Genomic DNA, 24,396 nt, shown 5'->3' with positions numbered 1-24,396 from the left:
TGATGGGCAAATTTGCTGCGAATTTCCAAGTTTTTTATGAAACTCCACAAAAATTCGCTGGCATCAAAAAATGTTAGTTGTACATCGTCAAAATTGATGCGAGCGACTTTTCGGACATGCATCCAAAATTGTCGCGGGCGTCAATTTATGAGTTTCACTCATTTTTTTGCCCAATTTTTTTTGCCCAATTTGCCCATCACTACTCCTAAAGAGATGGGCAGCAAGGTCTAAGTGTTGTCATTCCAAAGATTCAAAATGTGGTCAGCATTCTGCACTGAATACATGTCTACATACTAAATAGCACAAAACTGCCCCAAGTGTCTATATGGATGAGGAGGCCTTGTCAACAATTGGGCCATTTAATGACAAAACAGGTACCATGACATGAATCAAAGTGTTTGTCACTAACAGGGGGCTCATAAAGTCTCCCCCATGCTTCTCTAAATTATAGCATTGGTCATATTCTGATTTAGCTCCCACAATATTATGCAAGAGAGGGGAAATGTACAATATTTGATGCCTCATTCACTTCTGAACAGTGGGATACTGAAACATTTTAACCCCTTGTGGCAAACAAGGAGATCTGCAGCTTGGAAATAGTTTACCATATCTAAGTAATTCCTAGACTCTACACTTTCCCCCCCTGATAATATGGATACTAAGGGGCAGATTTATCAAGGGTAGAATTTAGAGTTCATGGGATTTTTTTTAAACTCCCATAAACTCCAATGAACTCAAAATTTGATCAAAAATCGACCAACTGCAATTTATTAAAAAAATTGAATTTTTCAAACGCGGCTGAATGGGATTGACCTGCTAACGCTAAATGAATTTGAAACAAATTCAATTTGAGTTTTTTCTCCAAAAAAAACATTGATTTTCAGGAAGTCTGCAAACAACTCAGAATTGATCCCCCCTCCCTTCATCCCCCATGGACTAAAACAGAAATTCGGCAGGTTTACATAATAAATTTTGAAAATCTAATTCGATTTTTTTTAAACTATCCAAATTTCACAAAAAAAAATTAGAAAATTCGAATTCAAGATTCAAAATTCGAACTCGAAATTTCACTTCGACCCTTGATAAATCTGCACCCTAAATGTTCATTCAACACCACAACTACCATTGCATAATATTATGATACATCTATTTAAAAAAACATAGACAATTTTGAATGTATAGTATAGGGTAGGATTAAGCAAGCGTATTAAGTATCACACACATGTAATTATCTAATGATTGATTTTAAGATAACTTAAGCAGTTCCTGGGATGATCGATATTGTACAGTTTTGCATAGTGTGAACACACAACCCTGAACATCAAAGAGCATGCAACCAAGTTGTTTAAAGGCACAGATTATAGGATTTGTCTACAATTCTTTAAAAGACTTAAATATCTCTTGGAGTGCTAAAAATGATAATTAAATAAAAATAAATAAATAAATGTTATGTGATGCACAATAGTATTCATATCACATTTAAAGGATACATATGGACTGGGTCAATTATCACTAAAGAGAAAAATAAAATGGCTTAGAAAAAAACTTGATGCCCACTATAAGAAGCTGTGAGTGTGGCAGTGATGTCTACCTTTCACCATGACAGTTGTTAAACTACATTGCCAATATTACCACTAAATCCAGTTTGTGGTTTTACAAGAAGAAGCAATAACATTTGAAATTGGGAGCACACCTTGTGTGAACAAATTATCTTCTGCTGGCGCAACTCCCTGGTGTATGCCCATGTCAGCCAATGTAGCTCATGTAGATAAAGGGGGCCCACAACTCACCAAGCTTAGCTTTGTTGTGCCATACCAAATGGACACACCATACAAAAGTACCATTTGGTGTAGCACAGTAAAACTAACACAGTAATTAATCTTGCCCCCCCCCCATTATTTACATGACCTGTATCGACAGGCAGGATTGGACTGGGGGGCCCGGCTGCTCTCTCTCCCCCGCTCCCTGCCACAAAGCTCCCTCCAGATCTCTGGCCGCAGCTGCAACCCTCCATCCCATTTGTGCATCCATGTGTAGCTTCTTTTGTTGCAACCAGGGCTGGAGAGGGAGGTTGGGACAGCAAGTGCGGGGAGTGGGTCTGGGCCAGTAGGTTCATGAGAGCTGGGGCCCACTGGGTTTTTGTCCTGGTGTCCTGCCACCTCAGTCCAACCCTGTTGACCCGGAAAAACAACTTCCATCAACACTCCACGTCCTGCCCATTTTGCCGCCCGAGTCGGCGTTCATTTTGCCGCCACAATGCTAGTGCAGAGAGTGCTCTCTGCACTAGGTGAGCCAAATTTCTGGGTTGAAAACTGGAAATTTGGCTCTTAAAGTTACCAGGAGTGGCAATTTTGCAATCAGGGGGGCACTGCCGCCTGAGGCGAGTGTCTCAACTTGCCCCATTGGCGGAGCGCCCCTGCACGTAAGTCTGCACACTTATGAAAAGAGATGATCACATGTTAAGGCTATGGACACACAGTCGGATATATGTATCGTTTGCGGCGCGGTTCTTAAAAGAAGCCATCCGATGCGTAAATACGCTAGCGGTTTCAACCTTTGGCAATGGCACGCTACAGTATTGTATTTACGATGCGGTCAGCTGCGGCTGAAACTGCGCCGAAAATGCTTCACATATCCACACGTGTGTCCATAGCCTAATAGATTTAATAGATACAGACAAGAGCATTGTAGTTCTCAATGACTTAACAAGAATGTTGCCCTAAGAATTAAAGATACTGGATTCTCTTTGTATACTTGTGCTTAGTGCAGGGCAAGGCTTGTGGTGCACATCCAATTTCATAAAAGCTTGGAACACTATCATGATATATTTATTGTGAATTATTCCATGGAACTGTTGCTTGATATAAGTTTATGTATGAGAATAAAGTTATTATGCCAAACAAAGAAGTTTGTGGAGACCCTTATATGGTCACGCCTGACTTAGGCTTCCAGTTGGGCAATTCCGTACTTGATTCATGGGATTCAAAGAGTGAACAAAAACAAAGGCTAAAGCTAATAGACGCAAAGATCCGATCATATGAATCATCGTACAATCGGACTTTCCCATCTCCCGACCTGCCACTAACCATTCAGATCAAATAAAGTACAAAAGAACAGCTAATGCTCTGCCTGACAGCAATCGTACGAAAGTTTATGTCCAACAAAGCTAGTGACATGCAGAGATATTATCGTCAGCCGACAGAAATCTTTTAACTTGCTGATCCACTAAATGACCGATTTCCGCCGGACGAAAAATGTCGGGACTCCACACACACCCCAAATCCTTCAGTTTATTTGAACTAAAACACCCAGCTGTTAGTCAGATGCTGACCAAGTCCGGCTCTAAAAAGGCAAGAAAACAACATAAGAAACAGAATAGGACCCAGATCTAGCCCATCTCCTGCCGTAATTTTAATATCCTGCCCAGAGCCCAGTTTCATATGATATGTGTTTCCTTGGTTCTGGTCATGACTCTACTTTCATTTGGATATAGTGATGCTTCTAGAAGATACTGGAGAGACTAGGTACAAAGAAGGGTGGTTCTCTATATTGGCATTGGCTTTGCAGCATCATTACAATGCTGTTTGCACTGAACTACCTCTAGGTGATTATTAGGATTTCCCAATTTGTTCCCAGTCACAAATCTATTTCACCACATCACCACAGTACCCATAATCAGTATTATTTTAGAGCAGGAGCTTGCTGTGGGGACTAGATGTTCATGACATGAGTAATCGATGCACATGAAAATATAAAAAATCATGGTAAAGTCAAAAGTCTTGTATTTTGAAGGTCTGTAAATCATACGGAAATGTTCGCGATGCTCTCTTTGTAGCCTGAGGAAGCTGACATACTGTACTCAGTGTCGTATTTATGATTTATGCCCATGCTATTTACAGGAACATAACTATGTTAAACTTCTTCATGTGATCCTGAAACAGATACAGATCTACAATCAACTGATGGAATATGTGTCGTGTATAGAGTTCTGATATTAAAATCTATGAAAGATACTTAAGAACACTATCCAATCAGAAACCTTCCAGGGCTTTTATACCCACCCAACCTACTCAAGGGCCACACTCACTTTTTTTTCATCCAAGTTTTTTTTTTATAATTGACTCTTGAATATGTAGAATCCCTTGTAATGGAAACCACTACACTCAAATACAGACATCACTGTACTAACATATGTTTAGTGTTGGCATCTATAATTAAAAGGGATATTGGTAATAAGTCATGTTGGGTGCATTGCATAAATAAATAATTCATACATCATAAATCTGGCATAAGAAAGCTGTTTCTAATTGCACGAGGAGAGCAAAACCACTTAAATTTTAAAACACACGTATACATATTTCTGGATGTGTTATCCAAACCCTAATGATATAAAAAGTGTGTGAAATTAAATGGCTGTTTCCAGAAAGATTACTGATTGCACTCCCGCCCTCCTTGCATCTTAGTATCCGGTTTTCAGGAGGAATGGTTTTCCCTAGGCATACTTGGTTATGTGACATTTAGGATATACCAACTTGCCTTGCTGTGTTTCCCCAGGTGTGAACTATTTCCCAAGGGAATAACAGTGGAAATACATGAACTGGATCACAACCCATGTGTTTCTTCTGGCACTCTCTGGTTTCCAGCTCCAAACACAGGTTGAAACACACAGAACAGCAAAGTTGTCCCCTGTTTTACCCAATATTCTCTTTAGAAAGAAGGATACAAAAGTTAATCTATAGTCTGGCTCTCTGATACACCAACATCATAGATATACTATAGTTTGTGTTAAACCAACAGATACACACAACCATGTACTGTATTACTTTATATAGTACAGAAAATAACCTGCAAGAATCTGAACATTTTCTGCTGTATCAGTACTTTATTATTTGCAATCTGCTTGCTCCAAATACCATTATAATTACCGTGGTTTAATCATAACATAACTGGGACATTGTTCCAAGTAATGCTGTGTGGTATTAGTGATCAGACATCTGATATAGTAATCACTGGCTGCAATAATACAGGTACACATTCCTCTATTTGTATAGGGATCAAAATATTACTGCCATTTTTTCCCAGTAATCAGGGGGCATTTTTTCGTGCAACTTGGCTTTTTTTTTATGTAAACCTAACATTTGTCACCCCCAAGTGTGAAACGACTTTCCTTCTCCTTTTTTTCTAGAAATTTTTCTAGAACCAATAAATGCATTTATTATTTTATTATTTTTTAGCTGTAATACTGGTGTTTAGGCAACAATCTCAGGTCATTTTGCCTGGTCGTGTGCTTTCAGAAAGAGTCAGCACTCCACACTGGGACAGGCTTTTGTTTTTTGCTACTTAATGAAAACGAAGGAGTAGCGACTAGGGGGTAGATTTATCAAAGAGTGACGTTAGAGATCTCCACAGTCCGCAGATTGAAATACCACCTCTCTCCATTCATTTCTATGGGATTTTTAAAGGCGTATTTATCAAAGGGTGAAAGTTCACCCTTTGATAAATACGCCTTGAAAAATCCATTAGAAATGAAGGTGAGGCGAGGTGGTATTTCACGTTGCGGACTGTGGAGATCTCTAACTTCACTCTTTGATAAATCTACCTCTAGGGTTTTCTGGACTTTTACTATTGAGTGCTGTTCTCATATCTACCACTAAGTGGGGCATGGGGGCATTTTTGCCAATGCAGGTGTCAGGGTGATATCACTCCAACTTGCAGTGCAGCAGTTAAGATTGACTAAAGTTTATCAGAACATGACTGGGGCCACCTTGGAAACTAACAACATGCCTAGCCCCATGTCAGATTTTAAAATTTAATACAAAAAAGGTCTGTTTGCTCTTTTTGAAAAAAGTATTTCAATGCAGGATTCTAGTGGAAGAACACTATTTACTGATGCATTTTGTAAAAAAACATGTTTTCCCATGACAGAATATCTTTAAGCTTTATAAACCTACTTGTGTAAAATATGTCTACATTATATTACATTTCCTCTGAAACTGCCCAAAAAGTGGTGACAGGGCCGGAACTAGGGGTAGGCAGAAGAGGCACGTGTCTAGGGTGCAAAGGTAGAGGGGCACGTACCTCTTCGACGCCTTCCCCTAGTTCGGGCCGTTGTGCCCAGAAGCTGCGGCAGCTGAATTCAACTGCTTGTGAGTCCGCGCATGCGCACTATGCCTTCATCGGCGCAGTCACACTAGCGCTTCATCTGCGCAGACGCACTACCGCTTTGTTGGCTCATGTGCAATAACGCTTCATCTGTGTGAGCGGGTTTGGGGGCGATGTAGTCTGCCAGGTTACCTAGGGCGCCTGGCCGACTTGGCCCGGCACTGAGTGGTGATAAAGTGCAACCATTATGTTTTAATAGGGAATAATGCATTGTTGCAGATTATCCCTGAAGCTTTGTAGGATTTTAGTGCTTCGTGGACTGTGTGCTTATAAGTCCTATGGTCCATCAATTCACTTCAAAACCCTTAGTGGGAGTTCACTGAAAATACATTTCCATTATAAAGTGCTTTCTGCTTCCCACTCACTTGTACAAACATTAACTTTGCAGAGAAAGATCAGAACAATTCTCTAATTTTGCTATCTTCAAACTAAATTTGTTTTGACAGAGGTGTTTGTGTTCCCATGCAGAATCACAATGTTTTTGTATTGAGCATCGACAAGAAAAGTGTCTAACTTATTACAGTCACAAGCATAAACCAGTATAAGTGAGGTGGTTCCCTAGGTTGACTGACAAGTTCCTTAGGTATAATCTGTACTGATAAAAGAAACCTAAATCACTCATCCAGTAAGGAGCCATTTTATAATAAATCAGATTACTGGGGAGTAATGACTATTTGTGTATTGTCAATAGACACCTAAGCTGTAACTATCCCTTTTATGCTCAGGAGGACCAACTATTCTGTGTATGGCACTTTTCCCTTCAAATTCCTTTTTTTGGTTGTACATCCTCCCAAATGCCTTATTCCAACTTTCTTTAGTAGAAGTGGAAGTTTGAGTGCTGTTTGCAATGAGAAAAGTGTGCACACTTCCAAAACCGCAGAGCAGAGTTCCAATTGGAAGTCTAGGCAGGTGGCTACTGGCTACATGTAGAAGGTCATCCCCCAATACTTGAGGCTATATCTTGAAAGTAAACTTTATATCTCATGGTTATGGCACACAGTTGTCTTAAAATCAGATGATAGTCACAGCTGATGAAGGACAGAAATACATTGTGTTTTCTATGTTAATGAAAAACTTTGCTTAGCATAGTGCTGTTGTCTCGTTGCATATGCATAAGCCCAGCTATTCCTATTATATATAATGCTAATCAGACACAGTTTGAATTTAAGCATATCCAAGGGCAATGATGGATTAATGAGATGTGGGGCCCCTTGCCTGGATTCTTGTCCTTGTATGTGGGCTCGACCAGACCCAGCACAAATGAAAATATTAAAAGAAAAGAAAATAGAAATAATAATTGATAAAAGCTAGATGGTCCTCTGCTCGCAATGGGCCCCTATAGCCTAGGGGAGCCTGTGCATTAATCTGCCCCTGACCATGGGTTAATAAACTGGACTAAGTGCAGGTTAATGACAAATTGACAGTAAGCCCACAGGCTGATTAAATAAATCCCTACAGAAGTACAATACAATAGAAAACATAGTCCAAGGACACATCCAAACTTGAAAAGTGCAATAGGTATGGACATGTAGGACTGTCGGAAAGGCAGTCCCATGCGTTTAATCTAAACATTCCAAATTCAACAGATCTAGTTAACATTAGAAATGAAGACACCAAACTCAGTTTTCCCCTTAAATGGGTGGAGGTCGACCACAGCTTTATTGAACCATGCTTAGTTAAAACAGAGAAGCTGTCCTTGCCATGTTATAAGAAACATAGGTTATCCTATATGCCAGCCATCGAAGGCATGGTGGTCAGGTAAAGAGAAACCCTATTAACAAGACCTAAATGGCAAGGACCAAACTCAATTACCTGCCAGCAATTCTCTGACAAAAACACCTCAAATATCAGTACAGATAAAGCAATTTTAAATTTCCATGAAATATTCAAGTAACAAAATACAATGGGCAGAAGGTGGGTGGGAAGATTGGTCACCATTATGGGAGATCAGGCACATCGGCAAGTACCTGCACAGCATTCCAGGTGCCCATGATGCGAAAAGAGGAGGAGGGAAAGCAACTTCCACTTAAATACCAGCCCTCCTTTAATGCCAGTAACCAATCCTGCACCCCCACGTAATCAATCCCAGGATTTCCTCCGATCCCAGAATCTCCCCACAGTCCCGGGGCACCCTTTGTTAACCACTTTGGTGCCAGACTGAATGATATTATTCATAAGCCAATTTATTCCTTGGTAAATTATAGGTCTTTGTTTTAGTTATTCTTGTCCCACTGAGCTTGCTTATGTTATGGAAAGTCTAGTATAATCCAGGAAGAAGTGACTATAACACAAGAATTACAGTATTGTAACTGCATGGCAGCTGCTACTGAACTGAGTACTACCTTCTTAAAAAGTGTGCTATGTGACACCAATGCCCATAAGTGCTTCTGTAGATATTGTAGAAGTAATAATATACCATGACAATTTAAAGAGAATGTTTTACACTTAGCGGCCCATTCATTAAGTTCGAGTGAAGGAATAGAAGAAAAAATACTTCGAATTTCAAAGTGTTTTTTTGGCTACTTCGACCATCGAATGGGCTACTTCGACCTTCGACTACGACTTTGAATCGAAGGATTCGAACTAAAAAACGTTCAGCTATTCGACCATTCGATAGTCGAAGTACTTTCTCTTTAAGAAAAAACTTCTACCCCCTAGTTCGCCACCTAAAAGCTACCGAAGTCAGTGTTAGCCTATGGGGAAGGTCCCCATAGGCTTGGCTATCTTTTTTTGGTCGAAGGATAATCCTTCGATCGATGGATTAAAATCCTTCGAATCAATAGATTCGAAGGATTTAATCGTTCGATCGAACGATTCCTTTCCTTCCTTCCTTTCCGTTCGATCGAACTATTTCCACTGTATAGAGCACTTGTAAGGCCCCATCTAGAATATGCCGTACAGTTTTGGTCTCCATCACTCAAACAGGACATTATTGTATTAGAGAGGGTACAGAGAAGAGCAACTAAGCTGGTTAAAGGTATTGAAAATCTTAGCTATGAGGAAAGACTGGCCAAATTGGGGATGTTCACGCTGGAGAAGAGGCGCTTAAGGGGTGATATGATGACTATGTATAAATATATAAGGGGATCATATAACAATCTCTCTAATGCTTTATTTACCAGTAGGTCTTTCCATCTGACACGAGGTCACCCATTCCGATTAGAAGAAAAGAGGTTCTGCCTAAATATTCGGAAGGGGTTTTTTACAGTGAGAGCTGTGAAGATGTGGAATTCTCTCCCTGAATCAGTTGTACAGGCTGATACATTAGATAGCTTTAAGAAGGGGTTGGATGGCTTTTTAGCAAGTAAGGGAATACAGGGTTATGGGAAATAGCTCATAGTCCAAGTTGATCCAGGGACTAGTCCGATTGCCATTTTGGAGTCAGGAAGGAATTTTTCCCCCTCTAAGGCAAATTGGAGAGGCTTCAGATGGGTTTTTTGCCTTCCTCTGGATCAACTGGCAGATAGGTAGTTAATAAACAAAAAAAAAAAAAAAAAAGGTTGAACTCGATGGACATGTGTCTTTTTTCAACCTTACTTACTATGTTACTATGTTACTATGTATTTGCGCAAAATCCTTCGACTTTGATATTCGAATTCGAAGGATTTTAATTCCCCAGTCGAATATCGAGGGTTAATTAACCCTCGATATTCGACCCTTAATACATCTGCCCCTTAGTTAGAGATGGCACATTCCTTCATAAGGTACCGTACTCTTACTTCATATACATCTTACTCCCACATGCAAAGGTTATTGGGTCATTTTTGACCTGTCTATACCAGAATGGCTTTTGTATCATGACGACTAATGTCAAATGTGGAGAAAATGCCAATAACACCTAATACCGCCAGTGCAGAATTGAACAACTGGACTGAAATTCCGCCCCATGTGCAATTGATACAGTCCTTACTTTCGGTATTATGTGCTTCTCTAGCAGCAGAGGAAGGGCCTATACCACCAGTACAGACAGCAGTTAATTTTAATGGCAACCTCCCATCAATGTGCAAATAAGGTGGAAATGCCATTGACCTAAACATTAGATTTTCATTTTTTTTAACTACTTACACAAACTGGCTTTATTATGTAATGTTATGGTTTATTATGTATGTTATGGTTATTGTCTGCTTTATACTCTAAAAAGGGAAGGGAATAAAAAGGGAATGCAGGAAGCCAAATAGGAATGTTAGTCCAGTGCTTCCTAGACCACCACGCGGAGTAAAATGAAAGCTTTTTCCTATTTTCTGTGATGAAAACTTGTTTGACATCAATGCAAAACAAATGTGTTACATGTCACAGTTAATAATAACCAGTGTATCACCAAAGAGGGAGCTAAATGTATCAAGGCTACTTAACTATGAGATGAGCAGACTGCATGCTGTCACAGCTGGTTCCATAGGAATTGCAATTCTCTGATCTATGCTTGGATTTTTTTTTCTATATATATATTTGATGGTTATTCTTATTAAATAAATCTCATTATTTGCACCATATACAAAGGTCAGCTAAGGATACATGTTGGTGGGCCCAGCGTTGGACTGGAGCCTGCTTTCTCCAGGGCCCCCACACCATACCTGGGGCCCCCAGACGCAAAGATGGGACTGACCAGCCCAGCCGCAACCCCCCTCCAGCCACCCCCGTACGTACTTATTCTTCATGTAGGCAGCAATCCGGGGCCAAGAGAGAGGTCGGGACAGCAGCAATGCAGGGAACCAGTTCGACCCTGGGTTGGTCTTCTTAGGTGATTGACCATTGTTAAAATACAAACTGGGTCAAACAAGGCTATATAATGACATAGTTTAAAAAAGCTGCACCTATAAAGGCCACATATCTAGTGATGCTGGTAGATAAGCTTGTGTTCCTGTGTTGATAATAGAGTATATCAGATGCTATGGCAGCAAGAAGAATTTATGATAAAAAAAGAATTTACTGCAGGGAAAACAGCTTTCCTTTTTTTCGTTCCTGTACATTTTTTAAAAAATGCTAAATAATTTTTTCATTATTATTATTATTATTATTGTTATTATTATGTTGGATGTTTAGAGATTAGGCTAGCCCCCTTTGCATCTTTATGAGTATACTGTGCATCAAGTTTAGATATTGCTTTCAAGGTTCACGCCTGCTTTAAACAACTCGTACCCCATAACATCTTATGTCATCTTGTAAGAAACTCTTCCTTTATGATACCTAAAAATGAAACTTTTACCAATGAGAGCACATTTCCAACGTAATATTTTCAATTATTTTTAAGGCCAAGTAAACCCCAAAATAAAAAAAATCCTTATAAAATAAAACATAATTCAATGCAACTTTCCAATATACTGTACATTTATTCAAATGTATTACATTTTATTGATTTTCAGTGCTTTTAAAGTTATTTGTAAAAACTATTTCTATTGAAAACAGCATTCACCTAACTCCTAGTTGTTACTTTTTTAACAGTGTTGAGTTCCCCAGCAAAGACAGGTCTGTTAATCAGCTGTCTTGTCTTACATTGTATCAACAGTCTGATCCATCAGGGCAGAGAATAGAAAGGAAAAGACAAACACTGGAAATGTTAAATGAATACTGTATGAATATATATTGCAGAGTTGCTTATAATTATGTTTTCTTTTATTAGGCAAAATATTTTTTGTGGTTGGCATCCCCTTAAACGTTATTAGTAAATTTAATGGCACATACAACAGTTTTTGTCTGTCCCTTCTGGACTGCTTTCTGACTCTTGAATCAGTGAAACAGAAATTAGCTCCCTTAAAATGTAATGCAAAGACCTGTGTTCCCCCGATAAATAGAGGACAGCTTGTGTTTAGCAGCATTGAGCTCATGAGGGACTGTGAGGGGAGGCATCTAGTTGTCCCTCTTCCCTAACTTGTGTACCATTGAGACAGCAAGTGGGAGCCATAGGGCAGGCAATTAAAGATGGGCTGCCTTGTGCCCAGCACTGCACTTTGTACCTAGAGCTGGATATCCAATCTGGCAGTAGGCCAATCTGGAAACCCTATAGGCAATTTTTTTTTAGAAGAGCACTAAGGGGCACACATGTAATTGACCCTACATTTCACAAAATACCATTTACAGATCTGTTAATGAGTTGGCATTCACTACAACGTTTTATCAGTCAAAACCAGCAGAACAGCAAAGGACAGGCAGATACCTCAATAGCAATGATATTTACAAATAACCAATTACAATTTTTATTGAACACATATTGGAAAGTTGCTTAGAATTATACTTTATTATATATTCCAAACTTCCATGTATGTGTTATGTTATATAATCCTTATGTTTCTGATTTAATGTCACTATATTGGCTCCAGTCAGCATTCTCAAATTATTCAATGAAATATTGACCTATTCCTGGACTCAGAAAACTTCAAAAGCTTAACTGTGTCCATTTAAAGTACAGGAAGATAAAATTTTCAGACTCTCCAAACATAGGTTTGCCTTTGATTAGCATATCTAGTTGATATAATCGTATTTTTATTAAATATAGAAAACAAGAGAAGCTTTCACACTTTTTACTTTCACCTTCAACAAAGAATTCTTCACATTTAGATGTATGGCACACAAGACCTTTTGATTATCAAAATATAGCAGGGGTCACCAAGAGATCTTTCCAGCTGGAAGGCATTGTGAGTAAACCCTATTCTGCAATCGTTGTTAGAAAATGAACTGATGTAGTTCTTTTTGGGTGACCATCATGGGCCATCAGTATTCGCCAACAGAGCTATTGTAAGCATTAAACATTGATTATCTTTTCCTTGGCTATTTTGACTTATATGTTCCTTCTATTACAGCATTTTACAACATATGCTTCATATATCATAAAGAAGCAAGAAAACAATGGAACACGCCACTTCCCATGGTTTTCAGTACTGTGCCGATATTTTAATAACATTTATCTTGATTAGCTCAGTTTTCCTGAATGTTTTCCTCATCTCTATTAACAGGTTTCTCCATTTTTATACCAGTTATTTACAACAATTCAAAAGACCCACTGTCAAACTTCTTCAGTTGTGTTTTGCCATTTGAGATATATCAAATATATTCATTCACTTGTTGTTGAGTGAATCTTCGGACTGAAAATGAAATACTTTTTAAAATGTAGATTTTCTTTTTGGAACAACAGGCTTAAATTCTTAAGTTGGGAACACAGTTCTTTCATATATGATTGTAGATCATAAAGGAAATGTAATATTTATGTTCATGTGATGATGTTGATTTGGAAAGAAGGTGTTTGGAATAAATCATTGAATTCTTCAACCTACCAAACTATATGCTTACTTTTATTACATCTCTAGTAGCAGACTAAGAAGTTTTAACACAATCTTCCTTTAATCTTTGGGAGGAACATAGCCTTTGATTGCCTCACCATACAATCAGATGAAAATGACCCTGCCAATTTGGATTGTGTGAAGCACTGAACCTGGGGCTCATTTACCCATTAACAATAATATATAGTTCATTTCCATTTGTTTTACAAATTGCATGTTATTTGCCCTATTCCATTCAACAACATTAGTCTAGTTTGTCACTTGCCATTACTTTCCAAAATACTTGATTGGGTTGCTATTTCCTTTTCCAGTGTTTATATTAATGTAATCCTGCTGGTGTGACTTTTCCATCTACTGGTGCTTATTTAAGAGTCACCACTACAAGATAGTGCCACATGAAAGCAAAAATGTGACAAAAATGGCTTTAGATAGGCTATCATCAACTTCCTTATAGGTTGTGTTAAATCTACATAAACTGTGGTGGAAGAAAATATTCACCTGCCTGGTAATTCAGTATCCCTGGTAGTGTGTTTGAACAAGACTCCTTGGTAAGTTCCTTGAGGAAGAAATAAAGGATAGCCTAACAACCTTGTTAAGGTGGCTGATAAAAGCTGCCTACTTGGTCCTTCCGAAATCTGTAGCTTACTGGCCAGTCAACTGGCCTGCCCAACATTATGCGACTATAAATCCTGCTGATATTCATTGAGCAGGTTTGATTTTTTTGCTCGGATGAGGACCACATCAGCATATTGATGTGGTTCTCTCTCAGACGGCCTCCATTTGTGGCAATTATGATTCGATCTTTGACCCATGGGCCAAACAATCCGGTCAGCCCAATATCATCTACAGTACATCAAGGAGGGTAACTATACCAAACAAGTGGGTCTTTCGTGTGTAACTAACTTTAGAGGCCACTTTGTAAGACAAGCTGGTGTGAAATTTATACTGGGAAGTCAAGAGTATAACAAACAAGTATAACAAACTGAATTGAAGTTAAAGGATGGTTCTGCTCTACCTTTAAATTGGTGGGAAAATGTGTGAAGAGCTTGGAATTCTATGAATTCCAGTAGCTGTCAAATTAGAAATGGGACTGGTGGCAAAATAAATGAGGGCAGAATTTGCTATAGGACAGAAAGGGCTTGAAAGTTGAGCAGACTGATTCATCAAAAGAAGGAATGGCATGGAAATTAGGTAAAGGCTGTAGAAAGAAATTCCTTAAATGATCCAGATGGTTTCCAGAGACCGACTGCCCATTTTGTGGGTACCTCTTCAGGTTTTTGTTTGAATGCGTGTTTGCTGCCATATAATTGGGTACTGGGAGTCTCTGTGTGTGTGTGTGTGTGTGTGTGTGTGTGTGTGTACAATCATACATAAACAATCATACTAAGAAATGTGAAATTTACTGCTAGTTCCTTAGACACAATGACTCAATTGCAGTCATGATAGATAAATATTATACACCTAAATGCTCCAAACTCTGGTAACGCATGCATTGATTTCCACAATTATTCAATATGGTTCCTGCTTAATAGGAGAAGGAAGTGTAGTAAGGTAGATTCATCTTTTCTTTGTTTACAAATGCAACATGAATATTACTTACTGATAATACTAACATGTTTTAGAAGAGCTTACTCTTTTTTTTTTTTTGAGAAAAAATGGTATTGCTACTTCACTGCCAACAATTTTTTTCTAATAAAAGCAATTATGTCAACCAAACTTCTCTGATTTTAATTTTGAAGAGTACGTGTGAAAGACCAAAATCCATTAAGTTCAACCCCTCCAAATGAAACCCAGCATTCATACAAATACACACACTCACACTGACCCCTCACATAAACTATATATACACACATCTATACTAACTAGTATCAAAATAGCTCTTAAAAGCATTAACAGAATCAGCCATCACAACAACATCTGGCAGGGCATTCCCCAACCTCACTGTCCTCACTGTGAAGAACCCCCTACACTTCAAATAAATGTTCTTTTCCTATAGTCTGAAAGGATGGCCTCTGATGCAGCAATCCCAGTGTCGGACTGGGGCACCAGGGCCCACCCAAAACCTTTGACCAGGGGCCCCACCAAAAAATCTTGGACCAGGGGCCCACCCTCAGTACTATTATTCCTCCTCTCCTCACTCACCTCTATTCTCCTAGTCTCTTTTCTTTACATACTATAATCCATTATTCCATCTATTTAGCCTCTTTATTCTCATAGAAATAGGGAATGACGATGAAATAAGTCAAATATTTAGCAGCACAAGGGCCCACTGACACCTGGGCCCATCGGGAGTTTTCCTGGTATCCCAGTGGGCCAGTCCGACACTGAGCGATCCTCTTTTTGGGAAAAAGGTCCCCTGTTATTTGTCTATAATGTCCTTTAATGTACTTGTAAAGTGTAATATTGTCCCCTCTCAAGCATCTCTTTTCCAGAGAAAACAACCCCAACCTTGAAAGTCTACCCTCATAATTCTTCCCTCCCCCTAACCAGTTCATTTATATCCCTCTTAAGGACTGAAGTCCAAAACTGCACTGCATACTCCAGATGAGGCCTTACCAGGGACCTATAAAAAGGCAAAATTATGTTTTCAGCCCTGTTTATGCCTTTTTTTATGACAGAACTTTATTTGCTTTAGTAGCCATAGACTGAAATCTACAAATCTTGTTATGTACAGTTAGAAACCCCTAGATCCTTCTCAGAAAAGTAAACTCCCAACGCACTGCCATTTAGAGTATAATTTGCATTTATATTATTTTTGCCAAAGTGCTGAACCTTGCAATTATTAACATTGAACCTCATTTTCCAGTTTGTTGCAAAGTTTTTCAATTTTTTCAAATCTCTCTGCAAAGTGGCAGCATCCTGCATGGAACCTATAGTTCTGCCCAATTTTATATCATCAGCAAATATAGAAACAGTACTTTCAATTCCCACCTTCGGGTTATTAATGAACAAGTTGAAAAGCAAAGGACCAAGTACAGAGCCTTATGGTACTTAACTAACAACACTGGTTCAATTAGAACCATTAGTTCTATTAGTTCTTTACCACCACATTTTGTAGTCTATCTTTTAGCCACTTTTCTATCCAGGTACAAATACTAGGTTCCAGGCCAATATTCCTTAATTTAACCAGTAACTTTCTGTGTGGAACTGTATCAAATGCTTTAGCAAAGTCTAAGTAAATCACATCCACTGCCATCCCAAAATCAAGGTCCCTGCTCACTTTCTCATAAAAAGAAATTACATTAGTCTGGCAAGATCTTTTACACCATCCTGGCACAAACTCATACAGTGAATGTAATAAAAGTCGCAAAGAGCAAAACAGTTTGCACAAATAAGAATAAACATTTGCATTTCACAATGTAATACTCTTCCTTAAGTTGTTATTGCATTGCGAATTTTCATTGCGCATTTTCATTGCGCATTGGCCAATTTTAAGAAGTGCTTGAAAGTGTCGTAATCTTTTGGAGCAAACATAACTTTTTCATTAAGAAGTTTTATTACATTCACTGCCTACTGGTGCTAACTATAAAATTTGCAAACCTTCTTCCACTGTCGGAAGTGGTCGCTAAACAGCTTCTGGGTTCACAAAAGCTATATTCAATTCGCACAAAGGCAAATTTGTTCACACAGAGGCATAACTTTTCGCATTGCGAATATTTTTTCTGTTACCGACTTTTATTACATTCCCCCAATAATATTATGATTTGCAAATGAAGTCCAGTATGTTTCCTGCCACTAACATCAGACTAACTGTTCTCATTAACCAGCTGACCCCCCACTGATATTGAGGGTCTCACCCCTCCCTGCTTTTTTTTCTTACTATTTACATATTAAAAAAACAATTTTGGATTCTTTTTACTCCTTGCTGCAATACCCTTTTCCCCATATCTTGTCTTGTAGTTTTTTTGCATGATTTATTGGCCTCCTTGTATCTGATAAACGTTTTGGCTGTCCCACCTTTTCTTACCCATCTTAACACAAACACTTCTATTGAACCACAAAGGTTTTGTTTTGGGACAACATTCCTTGCATACAAGGGGGATATGCTGGCATGTATATTTTTTAAGCAACATTTTAAAGATATCCCATTTTTGTTCAAAGGAGACCATGTTATGATCACTATTCCCTAAATGCTCACCCATGCAAATGCTAGAGATGAGCAACTGAAGGTATCTTCTGTATATTTAACCCTCTTATGAATGCACACATACACACACATAAACAGCATGAAATGTGCAGACAACTATTAACTTGTTTTGTTGATGGGTCTGTCATGTGAGTTGTGTGCTATCAACGAAGGAATTATATCTGTCCATATCAAATTAAAAAAAAAATTCAAATCCTCATTCTATATACACTATAGAATAGATCATATCTTTATATCTACTAATCTCATCCCGAATGCCCATGACACAGCATATGCCCTATATGAATTTTTTAATATAAATCTTTGTATTTTTGGGCAAATCTGGCCTATCCTGTTCACTCTTGTGAATAGGATAGGCTGGATTAGCCAGATTTATCAATCCACACTCACAAATACATGGAGAGCCTCTCTTAAATTAACAATACAAAGCTTGCTTTGTTGCTGGTGACCTGATTCTTACGCTGAATAAACCTCTTACCTCTTTGCCACGCTTAACGGACTTGTTAGACCAATTTGCTCATGTTTCAGGTCTTTGTGTTAACAACTCTAACTCTGCTGCTTTTGAACCTTAATTTATCTGCCAATGATGTTAAACTTATCCAACTTCATTTTACATGCATCTGGAAAAGCTCCCACCTTTAAAATTTAGCAATATTTACCACCTGCTCTTTATAAATGTAATTACCCTCCAATGTAACAAAACATTGCTACGGTATATTATTCTATAGAATCTACACTTTACAAAGCCAAAAAAGTGGTGGCTTAACATTTTCAAATTTATTGAAGTATTATCATGTTGCACTGCTGGCCCCTATTACACAAATATACTTTCCTACTCCTCTAATGTGAGCTCAAATTGAAAGGTCACTTATCCATCCAGTTAACCTGGCAGCTGTCCCTTATCTTACTGCTGAACAATGACAAGTCCATGAGTGTGTTAATGCAACATAGCCTGACTATTTAGACTTATTTCAAAATTACAGCCAAATTGATTGCATCTAACAAATAAGCTTCCCCACCTTCCTGGACTAGATGCTGTCTCCTATATTTTATGGTTGACAATCATATTACCTATGTTAACAATGTATACACTAACACTGGTACTTGATTACTTGGGAAGCTTTCAAGCCAAAATACCATGCTCCTTCTAAAATGAGATTTCATTTCTACTAACTATTAAAACATGCATAAAGCAGCTTCTTTACTTGCTCTGGGTTTGAAACTATATGTGTTACCTATACTCGCTCAAAAGGTGTAATATAATTTCTGTATCGAACAGCGGACAATACACATTCATATAATATGAAATGTTGGGTCAAACTCTTGAGGAGAAAGACTGGCAAAGCATTTGTAATAGAACCAATAAATGTTTATTTAGCTTGGGACATCTTCTTACAAATGATTCATCCATTGGTATCTTGCATCTCTCATTGTTTAGGCGTTGTGGAATGAGCCACATACTGTATGAGTCACATACGAACCACATATGGTGGTACTATCCCTTAATCTAATTCTTTGGTCAAGCATTTTTGGCCTTATGGAATCAATCACTTAGTAACACATATAGCCCATATAGCCAACATAATGATCAATGCAATCTGTCCTTTCAAGCACTCATGACAAATTTCTTAGAATTTAGTAACCGTGAGCCTCTCAGGCCTTCCTCCTGGGACTAGCAATGTCCTTTCTTTCTGCATGAAGTTTGAGTGATGCTTTATGTTCTTTTAGTTAACTATATGTATGAAGTACATGTATGAATTAAGAATTCTTAAGCCCCATATTCAATTTTCATGCTCCTTTTTGGCATTTGAAATGCTCTCTAAAATGTTTAGGGATGACCATCCATCATGGAGCCACGTATACTTTGCAACTCATTTCCCAGTAACATATTTTGCAATAAACAAGTCAGACAGTTTGTTATGTTTCTTTAATTTATATTACACTTTATTATATTATAGGCCCATTCTGAAATGGCAGAAATCATTATAATCTATGGCAAATTTTCTTAAAATGACTAAATATATTTTTCTAGTGATGGGCGAATTTGCGCCGATTCGCTTCGCCGAAAAATTTGCGAATTTCGGGCGAAATTCGCGAAACGGCGAAAAATTCGCGAAACGGCACCGGCGTCTCGTTTTTGACGCCGGCGCCCGTTTTTCCGACGCCGGCGCCCGTTTTTGGCGCCGGCGTCCGTTTTTTCAGAAATTTTTTTTGACGCCGGCGAATTTTTGGCGCGAATTTTCGCGGCCGTTTCGCGAATTTATTCGCTCGCAGCGAAACACGCGAATTCGCCGCGAATTCGCGCCTGGCGAATAAATTCGCCCATCACTAATTTTTACTTGTTTTGGGCAGGGAAACACAGGAAAAAGGTTAGGTTTATAACAAAAAGTTTGTAAACCTTTGCTCATGTGTGCAAACCACTTGTAATTATTCAATGCAGTATTAATGCAGGGATGGATAGAACTTTATCTGCACAACCTTCATACCAAATATCAAGTGAAAATATTTGGTTTGGGCTGGCCAAAGATAATATAAACATGCATTAACTGTAATACACCTTCCCCCGATTCTTCATTCTAGTTTTGTACTAGAAGGTCAGACAACGAGACAAAGAAAACCAGACATTATTGTTGCATATGTAAATTTGCAGGCAAAGATGCTCAGATCAACATTTCAGCATACACCAACTTGAGTTCCTCAAATCTGGAATGTTAGGATAGAATACATGGACTGAGATTGGGGAATGGCACTTATTACTCTTTTTGGCTACTTTTGTGTGCTAAAATCCCATTAGGTCTTACTCACTTTAAAAAACTTTTTTTTTGTCTTCAGCATCTTTAATATGAGCCCCTGTTCCTATGTGCTGGTTCTGTTTAAAAGAGAAGTTTTATTAAAATCCCCTACCCCCAACCCTACATAGACCCCCACTCTCTGCTCCCCCCCAGGGTAAATTCCCCTAACTCTTTTCACGGGCACCATCTTCTTCTCTTCGGGTCTTCTTCCGGTGCTTCTGCAATTTCTGGGGCTTTCAGCACATGTGCAGTTGTTCGAGACCAGTAGATTTCGCCAACTAAGCATGCGCTGATACGCCGATCACTTCTCGAAGATTACCGAAGAGAAAAAGATGGTGCCTATGAACTCTGATGCCCTGAATCTGCAACGAGGGGTAGGTAAAGAGTTAGGGGCATTTACCCAGGCTGGGGGGGGAGCAGGAAGGGGGGTCTATGTAGGGTAGGGGGTAGGGGATTTTAATAAAAAGGGGTTGGTTCTCCTTTAAAGGCTAGACTGACATGATGTTTGGCAACAGGTGTGCTATTCATCTTTATCTAATCTGTATATTAATGGCAAAGGCATTGAAAGAAATGAATGTCTGATTGCATATAATGGAAAACTATGCATAACAATTAAACCCACTCAGGATGTGTCATCCTTGTATAGATAGGGGATGTTGATGACAGGTGGAAATAAGAATTGAGAAATGTAAGGTTTTATACATGGGAGTTATAAATACATGGACTGCTTATACCTTTAATTGGACTAAGTAAGCAAATCTGTTGTGAAAAACGATCGAGGAAAAGTTATGGATAATATTATCCATGGCACCAGAAGTGCAAGGGCCAGAAGGTATTGTTCTGCATTTAAAAGTCCCCTCCCAGTGCAATTGGTGTCTAGTACTTTCAGAAAAGAGTGATTAAGCTGTCCAGGTTACAATGCAGAAGATTGCTTAAAGAGAGAATATTTTCACTATGTATAGTTACAAATAATACACCATTCAATAAAGTCTTTGTTGACTTTTTAACCAGTTATGTTTTACAGAGGGCATGAGATTAGAAGAGATGAGTTTTCAGCTTTACAGTGAGAGCTGTGGCATTGTGGAGACACATTGTGGAATCATAGTAAAAAAAGTATTCTGCATTGAACAAAACGACAAAATATAATTTATTTCCCCATGGCAGATGAAAGTTGCCTACTAAGTTGACAACTGTTTGCCGCCAAACATGAATGACCAAACACTTATCTGGTAAATATGAATGGTAAACCTCAAAGTCATCATTAAATGGGAACTCTCATTGAATACACGATATAAAAGAAATATGACTATAATTGCCATACAATTCATACAGAACAGTCAATATCTGTTTGCAGACTTGATTGGCTGCCAGTTTAGGTAGACAAACATGTACTGAGATGAATGGAAATCTCAAAATGTTTAGAACTGTACTTAGTGCCATGGATTCATTCCACTGTCAGTTTCTCAGGACCTACTGCCATCATTAAAGCCAGCCAACCATCTCCCACAATTCAACACTCCCTAATAGGCATGAGTTACATGAAAGGCTATTAGAGCATCTAGGCAACAAACAGGCACAGCAATTCTTAATTTATTTTGGTGAGACGTCACTCCACAAACCATTTATTAAGATAATGTCATGCCTTAAGAATAAATCACTGGACAGATTATTTTGACAATCCCAATAACTATCTTTTAGCATCCTTTGCCAAAGTGTTGTTAACAGCCAGGTCCTGTCATTTTAATTCTTAGCTCAGTTTGACATAGTGCTAAAGAGCTGCTAGCAGCAGAGTCCAAATCTACTCTTCCAAACACTCACTTCAATTGCTTGCTCCAGGCACTTTGGTCATGTTCCTACTAGTCCCACAGATCTCACATTTTAAAAAATCTTCCATAAATCTAATGTGATAGCACAGAAATGAGCAGCTGTGATAGATTCATTATTTCCTAGTCTTGCATTCCCGTCTGAGTCAGAAATGTGAATTTCTGGAGGGTGTCTTTATATAATCTGCCACATCTGGAGTGTGCCTCGATATGTTATTTTTAGTGGCATTGTTATACTAAATGGCTTCTGGGCTTTCAATCAAAATGATTCAATCTTCAATTCAAAGAAGATTCCAAACTGCTATGCTAATCGGGGCACCCAGTTTGTTTCCCAAAGCTGTCAGGGAATGTAAGAAGTTGCAGTTTAACAGTGACCACTTGAAGATAAACATAATGAACTCTGAACTTATATGCATGCTTATAAAAATAAGCACACAGGGAGCTGTGCCAATTAGACGTGGTGAAAAATTCAACTCAGGCTGCAGTGCCCCTCTGCTTACCAGGGGCTGCCCCAATTAACTTTAAGAGCTAGCACCTTGGACCCCTGCATGCACCAAAAAAGGTGAGTATGGACGGGGAGGAAGGGGACCACAACAGCAGGCGGCAAAGGGGATTGGATCACCCCTGATGTGTGTGTGTATATATATATATATATATATATATATATATAGATATATATCTATATCTATATCTATATCTATATCTATATCTATAGTTCTGGAAGCCAGCACAGCTCGTAAAATAGTAGATTTTACCTGGGTGCAAAAAGCCCAAAAAGGTAGAAATAGAATGAAGGATGAAGCTTGCACTCACAGGTCTTACAAAAAGTATTAAAGTGTTTATTTGATCAAAAAAACAACTGATCTTTCAGCTAACACTCTAGCCTCTCTCATTAATTGTGGTATAAATTCATTTAAATAAAGATACAAATGCTAAAATACAAGGTTGCCCTTAGTGAAGGAGTCCATTGTTGCATTCACAAATATGTACAGTATGTCAAAGTTTCCATACTCTGATAAACAGTCCAGGCACAGTCTATATAACAAGTGCAGTTCTTCAATGAAGAAGGAGAATAACCTTCCAAGGCTTGATTTCTGATATTTTACAAACATTGCTGCCTTCTTAATTGGAAAGCCACAGAAAACAATTGAATTTATTGAAAAATAGTGCATGATATAAAGTCGTATATGACATTTAGCAAAGGGTTGTTATATATAACATGTATAAAGTAGTTTTCATATTGCACTGATATCATTGAATAGACTATTAAGTGAAAAAAGAACATCCCTTCTAGTGATATTTGCATTTCACAAGTTGGAGTTGCCAATGTGCTTGTCAAAGCATTTCTGTGTTTAATTGATTGCAATAGCACTGCAATATTCTCAGAACAAATTCCAGGAAAGGATATCCTACTGATAAATATAATGACTTCCCTTTTAAATAAGGGGAAAAACGAAAAGGTTTGATTATTCAGATTTTGAAATGAATAGGATCAGAGAATTGATAGAAGTGTCAGCTCCAGACATTGTTGTTTAGAAGCAAAAATCTGCATAACAGAAATATGCTGTTTAGTGAGTTCAGCTCTATTACCCTATAAACACTCAGCATATAAAACAGATATTGCTAAATGCAAATATATAACATTGATTCAGGGAAGAAGAAACAAGGTAGAACGTAAACTCTTACCTTTAAGGGTCACACTGTGGAATGAATTTGCCTGATTCAGTTATACTGCACTGCAATCACGTTGTTGTCCAGAGTGAGTAACTCTTGATAATGTCCAAATAACCTGAGATTTCCAGCTCTGTAATGTTCCCCCTGCTCAGTCACACATTCCCATTGATCTCTCTGCACAGTGCAAGGCACACTGCCCTAACTCACAGGTCTTCACTTTGATTTGGCTCCTGAATAAGGCAGTCCCCTTCTAAATTTCCACACCCTCCCACATCTTTCCCCCTCTCCCTTGTCAGGATTTCTTTACACACATCTCACAGCAGAGATTATTCCCACAGCAGCACCAGCATAATCATATATGAACTTAGAAACTGAATAGAAAGAAAGTAAAGAAATAAATGTGTGCCCAGAGCAAAGTAGAAATATTCAGTTAATTATCCCCTAAAATCATGAGCACTGTTGAACTTCTTCATTAAATGGTCACTTTAGCAACTTATTATTTTATTAAAATTTTGCGTTTGAGCTGG

The 24,396-nt window shown here is 38.4% G+C and overlaps 1 protein-coding gene across 1 annotated transcript in view; it reads right to left on the bottom strand.

Moving 5' to 3' along the window:
* Window positions 1–24,114, bottom strand: part of vit.S (vitrin S homeolog) — an 83,278-nt gene extending 59,164 nt beyond the window's left edge. The window contains exon 1 of the mRNA XM_018265190.2: window positions 23,882–24,114. The gene's annotated coding sequence lies outside the window, so the exon portion shown is untranslated. The remainder of the gene's footprint in view (window positions 1–23,881) is intronic.
* Between the last annotated feature and the right edge of the window lie 282 nt (window positions 24,115–24,396).

Source organism: Xenopus laevis, chromosome 5S (genome assembly GCF_017654675.1).
Source record: "Xenopus laevis strain J_2021 chromosome 5S, Xenopus_laevis_v10.1, whole genome shotgun sequence".
Lineage (NCBI taxonomy): Eukaryota > Metazoa > Chordata > Amphibia > Anura > Pipidae > Xenopus > Xenopus laevis.
The sequence above is the reverse complement of the archived record's forward strand: the minus strand, read 5'-3'. Positions and strand labels throughout refer to the sequence as shown.